General features: G+C 43.9%; 1 protein-coding gene across 12 annotated transcripts in view; it reads right to left on the bottom strand.

Moving 5' to 3' along the window:
• The window catches only part of MAML3 (mastermind like transcriptional coactivator 3), a 562,009-nt gene that overhangs the window by 46,301 nt on the left and 496,718 nt on the right, over window positions 1-18,990 (bottom strand). The gene's annotated exons all lie outside the window — the stretch shown is intronic.

Here is an 18,990-nt window from a genome sequence, read left to right as displayed (position 1 = left end):
TTTGAATGGTGTTACCTTACAAGAGGCTGCAAGACTTAATAGTATAATCACCAGGAAGTTATATGTGCATATGATGTTTATCAACCAGTAATACAATCTGAGTGATTCTGAAGAACTCCCATGTCCAGGCTGCTTTTCTCAGACAGAAAGATTCGGAGCCATCCTGAGAAATATTCTTATTACCTCTGAATATGAATAAAATAAATAACGGTACTGGAAAAAATTTTGAATCCTCCTGGCTTGAATGGGCTTAGGGTGGAAGCTCTTAATGTCTAGCAGTTACTTCCAAGGGCAAGGAAGGAAAAGAGAGTCCTCACTTTAGTACTTAACTTACTAAGGACTATCTCTTTGTGTCCTTTGTAACCAGCCACTCCCAGGCTCCTAAGAGAGCTGTTAGATAGGGCGGAGAAAGAGAGTTGGCCATAGTTGGGGTGAAGCAGGACAGAATAGGATCCTGATGTCAGAGGGTGAGGCAGGCACTTGATTAGAAAGTTGCTCTTTGTTCCTAAAAATAAAATGTCTGATCCTCCCTTTTTGGATTCTTCCCTGGAACGAAGCCAGCCAACTGCTGGCCTCTTTTTATGATCAGCTCAATAGCCCTCAGCCCAAAGATGAACCCCGAAGATCCTCCAGATCTTCTGGTCCCTGGTAAGATGCTACGCAAAAAAGTAAATGACGTAGGAGTAAGGTTCTCTTGAAAGGACACGGCTGCGGTGTAGATTTGTAAAGCAAAATGGGCTCAACAGAAAGGGTGGGTGGGTAGGACTAGGGAGAGAAAAACAGGTCAGAAAGGTTGCCTAGAGGTGGTGAAAGGACTAATGGCTTTAGAAAATTTTCCAGGAGGACTAGGTGGCAAGGATGCCTCATAGAAAGACCTCCCATGAAGGAGCCATACCACACCTTCCTTCTAGAGAGTTCTCCATTCATGAAGTCTTCACCCAAAGTTACAGCTTTGGGTAATAAAATGACAGTGATGTATTATGCTGCATAGACAACAAACAGAAGGGCCATAACCCCTTTCCTTTGAAGAGGCTCTATTTGGGGAAGGTTTTGGGCAGCCATTGTATAGACAGACTCCATGCTGTGATGAGCCCAAGAACAGAAGCTGTTTTTCAGAGCTCATCTAAGATTGAGCCTCATGTGCTGGGCTGATAGTCTTCTGTATAAAGAGCTTTCACAACACAAAGGGATCCTTTTTGCAGGGTCCTTCCTAACTATCCCATTGTGCGGCCACTTTAAGACTAAATGCATTAAAAAAAAAAAAAGTCAGGTAGTGAAGAAGACCTTCCTTTCCCTGAAAGAAGAAAAAGAGTCTGTGAGCATTAGCACTAATGCTCCAATACGTTTGGCCCATCAGCAAACACTGGGAAGAAGATTCACTCAAACCTGAATTATTATTTCCTGTATAAGTAGTTGGGACCATAGGATATAAAATAATGAGCAAAATCACCAGTTAATCTACATACTATGCCTCAAGAGTTTAGCCTTTGGAAATAATTTTCTGGTTGAGAAAATAGAAGGTATAAAAGATTTCTCAGGGAATCCTTAGTTTATCAGAGTGCAAATTTCCCAGCCTAGGCCAGAGTTTCTTCATTAGGTGGTCCAGAGAGACCACTTGTAGCAGAATCAGCTACAGGTATTTGAAGATGCAGATTCCAGGGGCCCATCATAGACTTGGATCTCAGGAGTGGGGCCTGAGAATCTTCATTTTGAACAAGCTCACCTGGTGATTCTTTTGCACATTAATGTTTAGGAATCGCTGCTATGTCTTTAACCTCCCCCTATTCTTTAAAGTAAACAAACAAAAAAGGGTATTATAGTTCTTCAGGTATAGTTCTTGTTCACCCGGTTCACAGACATTTTAAAGAAGTTATCTTAACATTACTGGCCCTCCATTAACTTTTACATGTATTATAGCAAGACTTAAAGAATGAGCTGTCCAAAAATGGAATGGGTTCGTGAACTTTCCGTCAGTGGACATGGTTAGTGGAATACTTAGCAAGGATACTGTACAAAGGTGTCAGGTATCAGTAGAGGGTCCCAAACCTGAACTAATATATTACATTTCCTCCAGCTGTGGTCCTATGATAATATTATAACAACATCAGCTTTAATATATCAAGTACTACATTTTATAAAGCCTGAGCATACACTCAAATTTTACTGGTAGCTTGTAAAAGCAGAAAGAAAACCGGTCTATAAATCTGAAGTCCAGAAGCTGAGAACAGAACCAACAATGAACTTGGGGATTCTTAGCTTTAATTCTAGCTCCGAAACTTAGTGGCTGAGCATGTGCTCCTGATGACGAACAAATAAAGGGCAGAGTCCGTCATCTTCACAATGGTCTCCACATTCCAATCATCCCGATATCTGATGGCACTGAAATGACTGCTGAGCCATCTCACCCTTCAGCTTGGCGCTCATCGGATCATAGACCTTACATCCCGCCCAAGGCTTTTAGGTTCTTCAACCCTAAAGAAGGATATCACTAAAGGATTAGGAAATCACAATTCTCAAGAGGATAAATGCCCACCCGTGCTGGTTGGTGCAGCTGTTTTCCACCGCCCTAGAGTTACTCTTCACTGTCAAGAATGTGTGTGTGCATGGATCATTGCTACTCCAGGAAAAGAACGCCAGCAGAAATGGTGGTGAGGGTGAGGTTGCAGCTTACCAAAAGGCTCAGTGTTAATGGGAATGGAAGATGGGCTTGTGCCAAAAATAAAAAGGAGGTCTTGAAATTCCCCAATTAATTATACCAACAATTCAGAGTAGGTGCAGAGTGAATTTGTGGAGCCTGAATTATCTGGTAAAATCATGTACAAGTATCCAATTGATAAAGTGATTGCCAAACTGCTGCACTTCTGTTCATGGGGTATGGATTGTACACAAGCACTGTGGCAGATCTGGACCTCAGGCTTCAAAAGGGCACTTTGAGACAATGGCTGAGAATAGAGATAGTCGGATGAGAAATTACAACAGGACCATTGTGAACTCACATATAGGGATTGTTCCTAATTGAGCACTTTACGTCTGAAACAGTTTTCAAGTTTTGGAATCTAAAACAAATGGAATCTAAAACCACACCTGGTTGTCCTAGCACTGTGGTTGGCACACAGCAGAAGTTCAATCCATAGTTGTCAAAAGGATGAAAGAATGAGTGAATGAAGGAATAAATGAGTGAATGAATACAGAGACAAGAGTAGATTCCGAAAGTAATAGGGTTCACTCTTGTAGCCCACTTCTAAGAATGACAGCATTTTAGAAGGTCCCAGTATCTCAGATTCAGAGATCACTGAGTATAATTTTGTGAGGTATGAGCAGGATTTAAGTTTTCTTTTACTCCATTAATGATCAAGACAGAAAGACTCCTTAGAAGGGAAAAAAAGACAAGGGAGGGGAGGAGGGCAGGAGGAAAGTCATGTTTAAGAGCTAATTGAAGATTTATACTAGTAGTTTTAAAATCTTAGATATGAATTATCTAAACCAGGGTAACTGAATTCAGTGCAAATGGTGGCTGTAGGATGGCTTGAGCTGTTTCGTGATATTTTATTGAATCTTCACACTGCAAAATTGGTGGAAATTAAGCTGTTTGTAACTTAACTTTGGAGGAAAGAGAAATAAATGTGCGTGTAGAAGTTAATCAGGTCGATGACCTGTCTTTGGGTGCAATTTGATAGCTCCACCTGGGATATGAGCCAGACTCTCTTTAGGGGAGGACCGACTTTTAGAATAGCAGCCATCTCCAAATCCATAATGGTGAATTACACGGGTCTGAGAATAAGAGGAAAAGTCACCATGACTAGAATGAAAGGATAATGCAGGGGGACTCGGGCTTCTCAGGGCTGCATGGTATATGATGCTCTGGGTTTTTATACTGCTCCTTCCTCAGCCCTGAGAACTCTTAATCCTATTTTCATTGCCCTAGGTAAACTGGGAAATATTTTCTCCTCCTAGACTGCAGTTACTCACACAATAAACAGGTAATAAACATTTTACTGCCCTAAGCAACCTTCTGCTAGGCGGGCAGCCAGAAGAGAAAAGTCAGTGCATAGACTAACCCCCTACAGGAGAAACTGCAGGGGACAACGGATGTGAGTAACCTTTTTAACAGTGCACACACCCTCTCTGGGCTCCCGGAGAGGGACTGGGAGCTGCTGGGGTGCATTAGCCAGGCCCTCGTGGTCTGGATTCCTCTCTGCTTCAAGCTAGTAGGGAAGATTTGATTTCACCGAAAGGTAATTTAGTTGCCATTTCAAAGCTCTGTCTAGCTAAATGAAGGGTGAGGAATGAAACTGGAGTGTACAATCTCCCAGGTTAAACCATGGGCTGTGAGCCTGGAAAGCCAAAGAAGGGACAGTTAGCAGCAGACTGAAATGTTTCTGGGGTGAGACCGATTCTGTTCAATTTCTGTTTGATTTCCGGTTTGCATTTTATTTGTCAACCCATCCTGGTTTCACTGTGACTGTTTACATCCTCCCCAGATATCAAATCAAATAGTTGTTTTCATCTGTTGACTACGTGAAAGGCATGGTGGACATCCTTTGACATCCTGTTTTTCCACTGTCCTTGGGGTTCCCTCCAAAGCCCGTTACCTTCAGCTTAGTTTAAAGTATTTTATGGTTTCAGCTGTTTAGGAAATATTTCAGTTCTTTCATGCTGAAGGTACAGCTTGCAGCCGTTAGAAGTCTCTGCACCTTCCCCCTTCTCAGGGAAACAAGGGCAGAGCCGAACAGAGTATGAGAAGCCCTGCTTCTACCTCTGCCATTTAACTTATTTATGGGGGATGAAAATCTTACATAAATACTTTCCCCCAAATAGCTTGCCAAATGTGAATGCATTAACCCAAGGCAAATAAATGATAAATGCATAAACAATTTTCCAATTCATCTAGGTTGAAAAAAATGATTATTTTGTAAATCAACAGTTTTTTGATATCAATTGCAGTTAATTTATGGTATTTTGCTCTAATTTTATTTTGGAATATTCATTTCTGCTGTGTTTTGTGGCAGAAGTGTTGCGATCGTCTAGCAAGAACTAAACAGGCTGACATGTCTACAGAGATATATCTGAGATCTGATCACATCCAAAGCGGCCACTGTCTTGATACAAGACCTTAGAAAACCCACCCACCCCCTCTACTTTTGTTTCTCTTTTGAACCTTTCTTGAGAGGGTCAAGGAAGTGACTGTTAGAGAGCACTTTGAAGATGCACACTGATGGATAAGGGGAAAATAATGAAGCTACTGGCCGCTGTCGGAAAAAGCTCAGGGCTGCAGCAGGGCTACCGGCCATTCTGGCGGAGGTTTGCAAGTAGAGTCTTTCCCTGAACTGTCTTCGGACGACTCCTACAAAAGCAGGATGGAAATGCCCAAAGCGGACATTTGCAAAGTGGAGCACTTAAACCCCCAAACAAAAGGCACAAACCCCGGATAGCAGAACACAAGTATAGACAGAAGGAAAGGGGCAGAGATCACTGGTGGATCCAAGTCAAGGGGTTCAGGAAGAAAGGGACACTCTCCTGGGGTGGCTAAAAAATGACTTACGAAGGGCAGGAAACAATCCTTCTGTTTTATCAGTGTTAGACTGATATTCCGTGTCCCACTTTGGTTCTGGCATTTACAAAATGACACGGAGAACACTGGTGAGGACCCAGAGGCCAGCAACAGCCATGATTAAAGAGATAGAAAAAGGGCTCTTGAAGTGAGATGAAAGGAATTGGGTTTATCCTGGAGAAAAAAAGGTTAAGGGGTGACAGTGACATACTCAAGTACAGGAAGGGTTTTGGAGGTGCACTGACCAGCTTCTCCATGTGCAGGGAGGCTGATGAGAAACAACAAGAGGCTTAAATAGAAAGCTGGAGCACGTTCAGTTGACTAGAAGGAAAAACATAGGGAAAGGCAGGATAATAAAAACTATTCATGGGCTACTATGGATCTTGGACTTCCCATGTCCAGAACACAATTTCTGGTTCTTTTTACCCTGACTCCTGCCACTCATAAAGTCTTTTGTATTTCAGTAAACAATGCTAACGTTGACCCTATTGGCCAAAGAAAAAGATCTAGGAATCATTCACATTTTCTTCCTTTCCCTACCCACCCCAATCCAGTGCTTCAGCTGCTCTGTTCTGGTCAGCTCTACCTCAAGAACAAAGTCTGAATTTGGCTACTCCTCAGTCTCCACCACCACCTTCCCCATCCAAGCCATTGGCATTGCCTGCTTGGACCTGAACCAAGAGAATCCCTGTATCCTCCTTCAATCCACTCTTCATAGGGCTGCTTTTTAGAGCGTAAGCCAGATCACACTGCTCTGCTGCTCAACACCATCCGAAGCCTTCCTATCATGCTTAGCATAAAACTCATGCTCTTTCCCAGGGCCTTCGAGGCCCTGTATCACCTGGCTCCTGCCTACTGCCAGGTCCTCATTGCGTCCATCCCTCTCTCCCCACTGCTCACTTTAGCCACATTGACTTCCTTGATGTTCCTGAACAAGCCAGCTTTGTTCCATCTTTGCACCCTTTGCTTTCTCAGTGGGAAACACTCCTGTCTGACCTCTTCACTTGGCTGGCCCCTTTTTGTCCATCTGGTCTTAGATCAAGTGTCAACTCCACTGGCCTTCTCCAGGCACTAGACAGGTACAGTCTGAGACTGGGGACTTTATCTTGTTCCCAGTGGTGTCCTCAAGCCACAAACAGGTACCTGATGCATTGGGCTGTATACCTTTGAATTGTGCATGTGTGTGACGGGGGGTGGCTAGCCTACTCCACTGGTGTCTTAGAGAAGAGTAAAACCAAGTGGGGCACCATCCTTACTATAGTCAGGGAATTTTAGGAATTTCCCTGAGTAAAAGAAAAAGCATAGAGGGCTGACCTTTGATCTTGGAGGACACTCACAGTAGAAGGAGAGAAGAATGGGGATGTAAGACCCACTACCCTACTCTAAAACCATTGAGCTGGATCACCTCTTAGGATGAACTGAAGTGTCTATTTTCTTTCTTTTTCCTAGGGAGTCACGAGAGGCAGAGCTGCTCCCTTGCTCGTCCTGAAAGCTAATTCCTAGCTCTGCCTCTGTAACATTTACAAGGCTCTGATGGTTTCAGGTTCCCATAGGAAATGCTGTGAGTCATCCTAAACCTACCGTCACATTGCTTTCTTTGAATCAGAATTGGACTAAGGAGGGGTGGGGAGGACCACTGCAAGACATGACTGTAAGATTCCTGAAGGTACTGCACACAATGACCTTCCATCGCCCCAGCCAGTTAGCCAAGGCTTTAAGATCAGGGTCAATAGCTTCTACTTTATTTTTGCCCTTAATTTCCCCAAAGAGCTGAGGGCAGTCTTAGACTGGGGACTCTATAAATGTTAGTGATTGATTGACTCACAGACCTCAGAGAATGCAGACTCTAGTAGGTTTTTAGTAGGCTCTGTTGCCCTTCACTTCAAAATCCCAAGTGTTATCTGTCATCAGGCGGCTGACTGTAACTGAAGAAAGCTGAAATAAATTTACAAATTTAATTTTAAAAAGAATTTCTGACCTCCTCCCCCTAAAAAACTCGCCACAAGTTTAAATGTGTTTATTAAGGCGTATCGCCCTGATTGTTTCTATTTAACAGTGTTTCTAAAATGTTTGAGAAAGGCCAGGAAAATCTCCTCAAATTTAGAAATACAAGTTAATGTCTGCTGTCCATTTCAAGAAGTATTTCTGGGCTCTATCGGTACCCTGGGATTTGCCAGTGATACAGATGACCATAGGATATGATGACAGGCTGGAGCAGGGGCTGGATTCTTTATAAATCAATAACTGGAGGAGGGGGGAGGGACTGTCCGCTTTGGTGATTTCATTTTCAGCCACAGCTGGCCAGATTGCTTATTGGAAAATAAAAGTCATGGCAAATTGAGCTTGACAATAACCAGGCTTGACTACATAGGCCCCCTCTCCACTCTCTGCAATTAGAATGAGTGGAGGAGGGGAGGCCGACAGGGGAAGGCTTCTCCCCTGCTCTGTCACAGATCAGTCTTAGTTTATTTTGCAGGGCACAAGTCATATGTTGCCCGTGTAAGTGCTGTCCTCTGTCAGCTCGTGCACTCTGCTGTTCTTGTGCCTCCAGGCGGCCGAGGTGCTGTTTCTGACTCCCAGGCTCCTGAAGAAGCGCATGAAAATTGGGAGCCATGCTGTCCAATGCAGTGCTACTATTTACATTTTTTTTTCTTTAACACAGGTACTGGGGATTGAACCCAGAACCCCGTGCACGCCAAGCACATGCTCTACCACTGAGCTACACCCCCCATCCCCTACTACTGACATTTAAATTAAAAATTCAGTTCCTCAGTCTTCAGTGCACTAGTCACTTTTTGAGTGCTCATAACCACCTGTGGCTAGTGCCTATTGCGTGGGACCATGCAGATAAAGAACATCTTTCACATCCCAGGAAATTGTATCAGATGGCCCTGATCCAGAAAACTCACTTGATGCCAAGAGACCCTTCCTTCTCTGTTCACAGCTTCTGAGATGATGGCTACCTTTGTGGTGAAGAAGAGAATTAGGTCTCTTAGAATTTAAAAATTCTCTGGGTGCTGTGCATCTCTGCAAAAAGTGGGTACCACAAATCTGTGATGCAGCTTGAGGAATCGCAAACCAAGGACAAACTCTGACCTAATCTCGAATTTTTCAATGAAAGCCACAACTGTGCTTTTATTCCACCAAACTGCAAAAGGCATGTGGGATGCTTTACCCTAAATTTGCTACCTTTTCATTATTCCTCACCAGTGATCCCTGACAGAGCTGCACTTTATCCTCCATGTGGCTATGCACGTGTCTCCCATCTCTGATGACAAAGAATTCCAGAGGCTCCAAGAATTCACCCTTGCTTATAGGGTCATTGAAATCGTAATTTCAGTGCTTAACAATCACTACAACTGTTCCACTAACTTCTTACCTAAAATGCATGAGCCTCTGGATGTTGATTGCATTGCATATTATGAATTCTAAGTTCTCGATTTATTTACTATCCTCAAAATGTGTTGCATGTCATCATTGAAAAATAAAGTTGCAGAAGAAAACCCAGAAACACTAAAACATGAAGCAACATAACCCACCCTTTCCAATTTGGATCAGAATTTATGCTGTACAACTCACTTGCTGAACTTTTGGAGTGTGAACAATGAGTGGGAAAGCCCTTTAAATCTACAAATTGATATAAAACTGGGAGTTCTGTAGATTGAAAGGTTGAGGTGTGGAGATTAAATTTGATAAACTTCATGGGCTTTACATTGAAGTCGCATTTCTACTACTAGATCAGATTTATGGTAAGAGCTTGATTCTAATGATTTTGAAGCATTCGTACATACAAGCTGCACTGCACACCCATTTTGGCTGTTTTCTCTGCACTTGTCTTATTTGTTCTTGAATTAGGCAGGATTAGTGATTATTATTCTACTGTCATAGGTGGGCAAATGGAGGTAAAATATTCATGTCCCTCACAGGGCAGTGAACTGTGGTTTTACTTCCAGGATACTGAACACAAGCCAAACTTATTTCATGTTTAGGCACTTGTTTTGATGCCTGCTACTCCATTCATGGTGATACTGCCTCTTCTCGAAAAGTGCACAACCTAAGGTCAAGGCAATTCAGTAAAATGACCAGCATAAAATGGTGAGGATGACAAAATCCCTTCACAACATTGTCCCCACCTGTAAGCACCCCGTTTATGTCATCTGATTAGCTAAGACATTTGATTATCCGTTTGGTCCAACAGAAGTTTATCTGACTGGATAGAGAAAGATGTGGGGGGACCACGGGGAACTATACTACACAACACAAACATTGAGGTAACTTGGTAGGACGTGGAAGGGAGAGGAAAAATGATGACATTCAAGAATTAAGGCTATATCTATATGCCCAACTCATAAATCATTTTTAGTCAAATCGGTTTTTAAAAAGCAGCCAAAAAATTTTTGGAAGAACTTGAGTGACTTTTGGGCCAACCTGGCATAGTGAAACTTACAGTTCACGTGGACACAGAGACAAGAGTTGGCTCACAAACCTCTGTAAAAAAGACTTGCCCAGTTGGCTCTCCCCATGTTAACAGGCTCTCAGAGAGGGCAGTACCCATGCTAAGTGGACGTGAGCCTTCCTCACACCTCGCATGTGTGAATGGCACAGCAGCCCAGAGCACCTGCGGGCTGTGCTTTTCTCTGCGGAGGAGGATGGAGCTGGACGGAGCCTAGCGGTGTGTGTGCCTGGAACCCGCAGCGTCTGGGGGTGAGGCTTAGTTTAAACAGGGGGCTCTGCTGTCAACCCCACAGCTGTGGGCAGGCTAGAACGTGTCTGGGGCTCAATTTGGGAATCACTCCTCACCCAGAAGCAGTTTTCTTGTCTATCTTTCACATGGGGATTTGCAACATCCCACGTGGGGCCTTACAGTTTTATCTGCTGTTCTTTCCTAGGCGCCAAATTTGGCTGTAGGCTGCCTATTTTCAGTGTCTGGGAACCTCAAGAAGGGAGCAATGCAGAAAACCTCCAGCTAAAGTGAATCCTTCCCTGGGGCTTGGCATTTAGCTGCAGCTCCATCACGTATTTACAATTGGAAAAAACCACCACCAACAAAAAACCCAGCACATGCAGCCTCCCTCAGTACAGGGGCCTCAGAGACAACATGGTCCTTATAAGCCCTTTTGTGCTCGACTAGCTGTGGCACAGGACAATGGAAATGGTTACGTGTAGCCTGTTGTTTCTATGTAAATGCCACCTCGAGGATACAGTCTTTGCCAGGCAGATGGCTAATTTCTCTGCTCTAACCTCATTTCCCCAGTGTTACTGGGTGCCTGTGATGTCCTGCCCCTGGAGTCAGGTCTTGATTCCTGTCAAATGTTCAGAGACAAAAGTGGTGCCTGCTACACCATTCCCATGAAGGCAGCTACTGGCTGGGAATGGCGGTGGTGGCCACAGCCCAGGCTGCGTGGTGGGCTGTACCTGCCAGTGCCGGGCTGCACAGTGGGGGCTTCTCTGCTTCCAAGTTTCGAGTGGAACACTTTCCTTTGTTATTGCCAGCAGCCTCTGGACTCCAGCATGCTGAAAGCCCCGTGTCTTTCTGTTGGGATCAACAGCGACTTCCCTAACTGCTCCTTGCTAGTTCATGCTGTCTTCTGGCATCCATCTGACCGTGCAAATTTGGGCAGGGCCAGGAGAGAGTCCATCTGTCTTGTCACAGATAGGGGGGTGGTGGTGGTGAACTTGTGGCCCCCCGGAAGCCCGGCTGCCACATGCAGACAGGTAATCCTCCTAGCCAGGACCCTGCCCATCAGCGATTGGCCGTCTGATTGGATGCACATTCATCTTCAAATTATGTTGTGTGACAGCTCGGGCTGCTGAACACCATTTTAACATGCAGATTGACTCCTCGGAGGCTCTTCATTATGCATTTAGCGGTCTGTTTTCAGACTAACCAGCATGTCAGAGAGGCCCGCCATCCTTTTTCCACCTGGGTGGAGGAAATAGCTCACTGACTGTGGGGGAGCCACAGATATTAAAATGCATATGTTTACTTTCCTGAGCATTCACACACAACTGCTTTCTCCAATGCAAGAGAAGACGGAGGAGAAAAGAAAAGACCCTTGGTGTTGCCATTCCAGGAAAATGGCTGTGCAGAACAAGGGAGGCTTTGTTGCAGAGAGGAGCCAGCTAGGCCGGACCAGCCTGATGCCCACCCGGCTGCCCACTAGCCTGCCTGGGTGCCTCCACACAAGCGTTCCTCTTATCAACACACAGACTCCCTCTTTCTCTCTCACACACACAGCCTGAAGTATTTTAAGCAGAACACTTCCAATTTCCTGTTGCTAAAACCGTCCTGCATCTCCAGCGGCATTCCAAGCAATCCTGGCGAGTGATAGGACGAGCCAACACCGCGTGCGCAAGCACAGTGTCTGGTTAGGGGGCTCCAGGGTTACCTAGGAGGCTCTGGGGCCCCCTTTCCACCCCTTCTCTCTTCTCTTCCTGGTGCAATTTACCTCCGCTTGCAAAGAATATTTCTGTATGGCCTTAGGCGGCTACTGCATGAACACCGATGTTTCCTGTGTGTTGTGAATGTGAGTGCGTGCATGTGTGTGTGCACATGTGTGTGTCTGTGTGTGTGTGCGTGTGTGTGTGTGCGTATCTCCTTTCTCCAGGATCTCTTTCCCTTCCTTACAGAGGAATCACGTTTGCACTGCTTTTTAAAATTCCTGCCTGTTCATTTTTAGTTCCCCAGTGCCATATTTTCTCCATTTTTCTAGGGCCTTCACTTCGGGCTATGGATTGGCCAAGGCAGTAGCCCTCTGTTTTTTGCCTCTGATCAGTGGGAGCTTCTAAAATCGGGGCCTGAGGGGCTCTCTTGCTTCATTTCTTTGTTGCCACCAGAGAAATATCTTGGACAGGTTTAGAAGGCTACCTTGGACACAAAAGCTTAGGGGCCCAGGGCTGACACCCAGCTTCCTAAAGGACAGCCACCCTGCCACATGCCTCTGGGGTGTCCGTTGTCTGCACATCAGCTGCCCCTCAGCTTCTGGGCTCTCCCAGGCATAGCTGGATCCTGATATCAAGAGCATGGATGAAATTCTGCTAAACAGCAGAGTTCATTCTAGTCGGGCTCTGGGCAGAAAGTAAAACTGACAGCGGAGCCGTAGTCCTAACTCCCCTGGAAAGGCTGTGAGGAGGAATAAAATGGTTACAAAGACTTGCTCTGGGATCAGAGTGTTCCTGATGAGTGAATTGGGCAGGAAATGTGGCTTTTTATTTTTGTATGGAAGACGGTGATGCCCACTGACAAGAACAGGCTGCATGTGTTTGCTGGGCTGTTGCTCAGCTGGTGTCACACTGCAGAGCATTGTTTGGAAAGCTATCACCCAGCAAGAACAATATGGCTACCCAGCGCCCGAGGCGGTGTGTGGAGAGATCTGTCCCCTCGTTCACGTAGCTCCTCACTGATTTCTTCTTTTTCTGTGATAAAACAAATGGATTTCCTGAATTAAAAATGCTACTGAGGGTTTTTAGTCCCAGAACTACTCTGTGTTTTAAGAAAGCTCCTTGATTGACAAATGAGTGGGGACCAACTTGTGGTCTGCAAGCCTCTCATGCCTGTGAGAAGGCTGGGGGTTGTGAATTTCAATTCCAATAGTTACTTGCCACGCAGACCACGGAATGTCACTAAATCCTGATTTTTAATTTGGGCTGCATGGTGTCCCCTACCAAATTCATATGCTGAAGTCCTAACCCCTTGTACCTCAGAATGTGACTGTATTAGACATAGGATCTCTAAAGAGGTAATTAAGGTTACATGAGACCTTTTGGGTGGGTCCTAATCCAGTATGACTGGTGTCCTTATAAAAGCAGTTAGGACACAGATACACACAGAGGGAAGAACTTGTGAAGACACTGGAAGAAGATGGCCATCTACAAGCCAAGGAGACTGTCTCTCAGAAGAGATTAATGCTTAATCATGTACTTCCAGCCACCAGAACTGTGAGGAAATAAATTCTGTTGTTTGAGCCTCTCAGTCTGTGGTGCATTGTTACAGCATCCTGAGCAAACTAATACAGGGATGATGAGTACTAGTGTGCTTCAAGGATGTGAGAAACAATAGGGGTAAGGGGGGCATTTCACAGTATCTGGGGGATTTCAAGCATCATTTTCAGTGATCTGTCTTGAGAAGACCCGTACATCTCAGCCCAGATGCTAATTTCACAGAGATTAGGTAGAAATTGGGTTTTCTTTCAGGCAAAATACCTGTAAAAGAGTGGCTGCTCTCTGGCTTCCTGTTCTTAAGGCAGAACTGACATCTTGAACTGAGAAAATGCTGTAAAGGACCTCACTGGCCCTTCAAATAAATCTCTAGATTTTTGTTTGAACCAATCAATCGGTTCTCCAAGGTGTCAGCTGGTAACAGACATATCTGTCAATACGACAGTCCTGCCGTCCCTGGGCAGGCTGTGTTTCCAGCAGGAAGCACGGCTCAGCAGTTACTTATATTTGGAAAATGGATAACCCAGGATTATGTGTTTCAGGAGGTGAGGTTAAAGCGGGGTCAAGGGCCAGGTTAATGCTAGTACAGTTTCCACTGGAGAAAGCGAGCACAATGTATTGATTTCAGGGAGATGATATGTGTTCCTAGCCTTGCTTCCCCACCCTGCTTCTCATCCATCCAGGGACGTCCTTCGGCAGAGTCTGAACACCCTCTGCTTTTCGGAAGTATCCCTGCCAACTGGTGCTGTAGGAAGCGCTGAATCATGAGAGCACAGTCAGAGGAAAAATAAATATTCTGTGTCTAAGAGAAACGTGGACACGACTTAATTGGGTTTGGCTGCCGAGCCTCTTGGTTGCGTTTTCTCTCCTGGGTTGCAGGCAGCGCTCAGCTGAGCCTTCCCCATTCTGTAGCCCCACTGGGTCAGGTACCCCACGGGGAATTTCCCTACACTTCACTTACTCATTCTCAGCTGAACAGACACACATGTTAATGTGATTCTGTGCCCCCTAATCAAATACAAGTCCCCTCCTGGAACAGGGTGATCTACAACTTGAAGGAACACTGGTTAAAGATCATCTTCTATAAATCCTTGTTTCACATTCTTTTTTTTGTTGAATTCACTGAGTGTGGCCTTCTCCTATCATGGACACCAGAACCAAGGAGGAAGCATCCCTTTCTAAAATGCTCTTCCTCTTCTCTGTATTTCATCTCCTCTACTTTCTTCCAAAATGCCATTTTCCAAGTCAGTAAGCTTATATAAATCCCAAGTCGCACTACTTTCCTAAACTGTTTTCAAGTCCCTTCTCTGGGATTGAATATCTCCTATGATAACCAAAACTGGACACAGAATAGCACTAATGTTTTATATGTTATCTTAAATTTTCTATATTATCTTTTCTTTTAACCCCCCCAAGCATCCTATTGGTTTTTTAAATTGCTGCTGGAGACCAGACAGATATTTTCCCCAAGTTATCAGCCATGACTCTTAAATTATTTTACTATGAGTTCAGAGCCTATCAGAGATTATGAGAAGTTTAGATTATTTTTCCCAAAGTGCATTATTTTATACTTAACCAAATTAAATTTCATCTGCTTTCACACTACCCAATCCCCTAGTTTGCTTAGCTTTGCCTGAAGTGTCTCAGAGCAATCCTTAATTTTTTATTAACCGTGCCAATTCAAAGCTTCCTACTTAACTCTCTGCTTTAGAGCTTTTGCCTTTCACACTTTTGGAAGTCAGTGCATTTTAAAAGGTGTGGAATGAAGCACTATTTGGAAAGATGCTATGCTAAGGGATACGTAAAAGATCCCAATAAATTAATGACAACACACCTGAGGGTGAGGTACCAAATTCAACCTCAAGAAGCACTGTCATTCCTGTGCTGAGAATAAATGATCCTAAAATGTTTCCCCTTTCACTGGGATATTACATTACAAACTCAGATAGGAATCCTAGCAGGCAGCCAATTTTCCTGTAGAGCCACCCTCTATTATGGCTTCCTATGGGATCTGTGGTGACAACAGGGGTCCCTCTTCTTCACAGTTTTAGTTGAATGGAAACTAGGATCAATGAGTTCACTACATGCTTTTCCATGGTTATTTCTGGGTATCTTTTCTCAGATATTGAGAGAAAGATAAACATGTTGCATTTTTTCACCAGTTCTTTGCTCCAAGTTGTCTCCAGTCCTTTTTCCCCTATATAGCTGGAAGAGGAACTGATAGGATGAAATCCTCCCAGTTTTAAAATGAGCATTAAGAACGGTGCTGGTATGGAAGCAACCAAAGTGTCTGTCAGTGGATGAATGAATAAAGATGTGATATACACACACACACTAGAATATTGCTCAGTCACCAGCAAGAAGGAAATCCTGCTGTTTGCAACAACTCGGATGAGCTGGAGGGCATTATGGTAAGTGAAATAAGTCAGACAGAGAAAGACAAATACTTTATGATCTCGCTTGTATGTGGAATCTGTAAAAGGTAAACTCGGAGAAACAGAGCAGAATGGTGGTTACCAGTGACTAGGGATGAGGAAATGGGGAGATGTTGGTGAAAAGGTGCAAACTTCCAGTTGTAAGATTAACAAGTTCTGTGGATAGAACGAAGACCTGGGTGATTATAGGTAATAATACTGTACTAGATGCTTGAAAGTTGTTAAGAGAGTAGATCTTAAATGTCCTTACCATAAAAAAAAGGTAATTTACCTGAGGTGATAAAGGTGTTAGCTAATGCTATGGTGGTAACCATTGTGCAATATAGAAATGTGTCAAATAAACATGTTGTACATCTTAGACTTACACAATGTTATCTGTCAATTATATCTCAGTAAAGCTGGAGGGAAAAAAGAATGCAGCTAAGACGACTAGTTGCCTATCAAGTATCCATTTTCTCCATTTTTAACTGGGCCCACTGCTGTCCAGCTAAAAAGCTATAATTCCCAACTTCTCTTGCAGATAAAGGTGGCCAAGACACTAAGTGATGTAAGTGATGCAAGTAAGTAAGATGTAAGGGAAAGTATGGGTGGAGCTTCTTGGAGATTTTCTTCAAAGAGGGCTCTTCTGTTCTTGAAAGTTTTACCTGGAACTCTTTTGTGATGGCTGGAGCTCTAGAAGCCATTACAGACCTCGAGGGCCAAAACCTAGGGATGGCACAGTAGAGAGCTGGAAGAAGCCTGAGTTCTTGACTTTCTGAAGCTGCCACTCTAGCCCTGGACTGCATACTCCTGTACTTCTTTTATGAGAAAGAAAAATAAACTATGGTATTTTTAAATCACTATTGTGGGAGTGAGGAGGTGAGGATGGGGGTGGGGAACCTCTGTTTTAGCAGCTGTATTTAATTTTTACCAATTCAGAAAGAGTTGGCTTAGGTTTACTTCATATAACCAAGACTTTTTAATGCTAGAAAGTGGCCTTAGAGATCATTAAGTACAATTCTTTTAAATACAGTCCAATTTATTTCATTTGTTGAGTCTACTATGTGAAAGGCAGTTGACTAAGTGCCAAAGGGGAGGCGAAATGCTGTGAAATATGGTTTTTCCTTTAAAGGAACTTTCATCACACAACTGAAAATAATATAAGGCAGAATATGTCAAATATTGTAAGAGAGGACCACACAGTCTCCTGCAAATGTTGGGAGGATTACAATTGATGAGGGGGCAGGATGAAGTGGCCTGAACCAGGGAAGGCTTCACAAAAGTTATCTGAACTGAGCCTTGAAGGGTAGCATTTCATAGCAAGGGTGGGCAGAGGGAAATATACAGTCTAGACAGAGGGAATCTTGTGAACTAAGAAAGGTGAAGAGCAGGCAAATCCAGTCTGGGTGCGGGTTGCTGGTGGTCCAGTGAGACCAGATGTGGGGAGATGTAAAGATGCAGCCGGGGCAAGGCCTGGATGGGAGCTTGGAATCTGAGTCTTTAGGACTTTGAATGTCATGGAAGAAGTTTTTATTTTAGTCTGAAGTATTGGGAGGCCATCCAAGTTTTCTGACCAAAGAAGTGACATGTAATCACTTTTTTAAAGGAGTCTTAGAAAGAGGAAATATTGGAGATCAGCGGGGAGGTTACTCCAAAGATACTGTACAACCTTAACCAGGGCAATGTTGATGAACATTGAAAGGAGGAGGGCGATGCAAAAGGCACGGAAGGATGTGGACATGTGTATTGGGAGTGTACTCAAGCCTCCTTTAACAACGGACAAACGGTATCCTTTACAAAGAGCATATTTAACACAGGGTAGATGACTTTGGAACAAAGATTTAAGCTGATGTCCTAACACCAATTCAGGTTTAAAATATTAAGGAAAGAAATTCTGTCCAACACTGACTTCTTTCTGTTCCTTATGAATGAATATACTCTGAATTACAACATTCTACAATAATACTATCTCACAACTGCACAGAGTTTTAGTGAATTAACCAAGATTACATAAGCTTTTCTGTTCTGGATTGTATTTTCAGATATAAAGCATTAAAAATGTCACGCACTTCGTATATATAAGTCACCCAGATAGCAAGAAGACTAAAGACTAATGCAACATACTCAGTGCCAGACTATGCCGAAAGCCTGTCTTTTTGTTTGTTACAAGATTTTTAGAAGCTACTAACACTATTAACATTTCTTTGAATGGTGGAATTGTTCCTTTGATAGAACTATTTTCTTTAAGAATGCTAATAAGGAGGAGTGGCATTACTTCCCTGGTAGAAGCCATCCTTACTTCTCCAAAGAAAGGATATCTATTTATTCATATAAGAGCAACCTATTAAATTATATTCTCTGGGCTACCCCTCCTCCCCCAACTCATGTGGCCTAAACTTTAGAGTTATAGATGCATGGAAAAAGCACTAACCCCACCTGCTCACAACAGATGCATGAACCCGAAGACTCAGAGTGGCTGTGGGACATCTCGGTAGAGGACATTTATTGATGTTAGTTCCTATAACCTCCCTTTTGGTACTGGTACCCTAATTTCCTCTTGCAGAGCCAGAGTTCCACCAACTTGGAACTGTCAGGTAAGGTGCCCAGTACACCTGTCTCCAAGGTGTCTGTCTGCATATGATCCACTGGCCAAGCAGACACTCTCTCCCTGGTCTTTGAGTCTCAAGCAGATGGATGCAAGGATGGAAAACACTTGGAGTTGGTGGGGGTGGGTATAGCTCAGTGGTAGAGGGCGTGCTTGAGGTCCTGGGTCTCCAGTACCTCCATTTAAAAAAAAAAAAAACCAAAACAGCTGGAGTTGACTCATTCTGGTGGTGACATCCTAAAAGCCTAAATACCACTTCCTGTTAAAAGAGCCCCAGAGTTGCCCTTATTCTCATGCTTTTCCATGGTTCTCCAGCATTCTGGAATCTGTGCGCTACCTTACAGCTAGCTTTCCGATACTTTTTTGGGCCTTCAGTTCACCTGAGTTGGTTTCTACTGCTTTCTACCAAAGAACCCAGCTTAGACACGATCTGAGTCCAGAAATGTGCTCTTCAACCACAGAGGGTATTATACACATTCTCC

This window comes from Vicugna pacos, chromosome 2 (assembly GCF_048564905.1).
Source record: "Vicugna pacos chromosome 2, VicPac4, whole genome shotgun sequence".
NCBI lineage: Eukaryota > Metazoa > Chordata > Mammalia > Artiodactyla > Camelidae > Vicugna > Vicugna pacos.
Note: the sequence above shows the minus strand (reverse complement) of the source record. Positions and strands in the feature narration are given on the sequence as shown.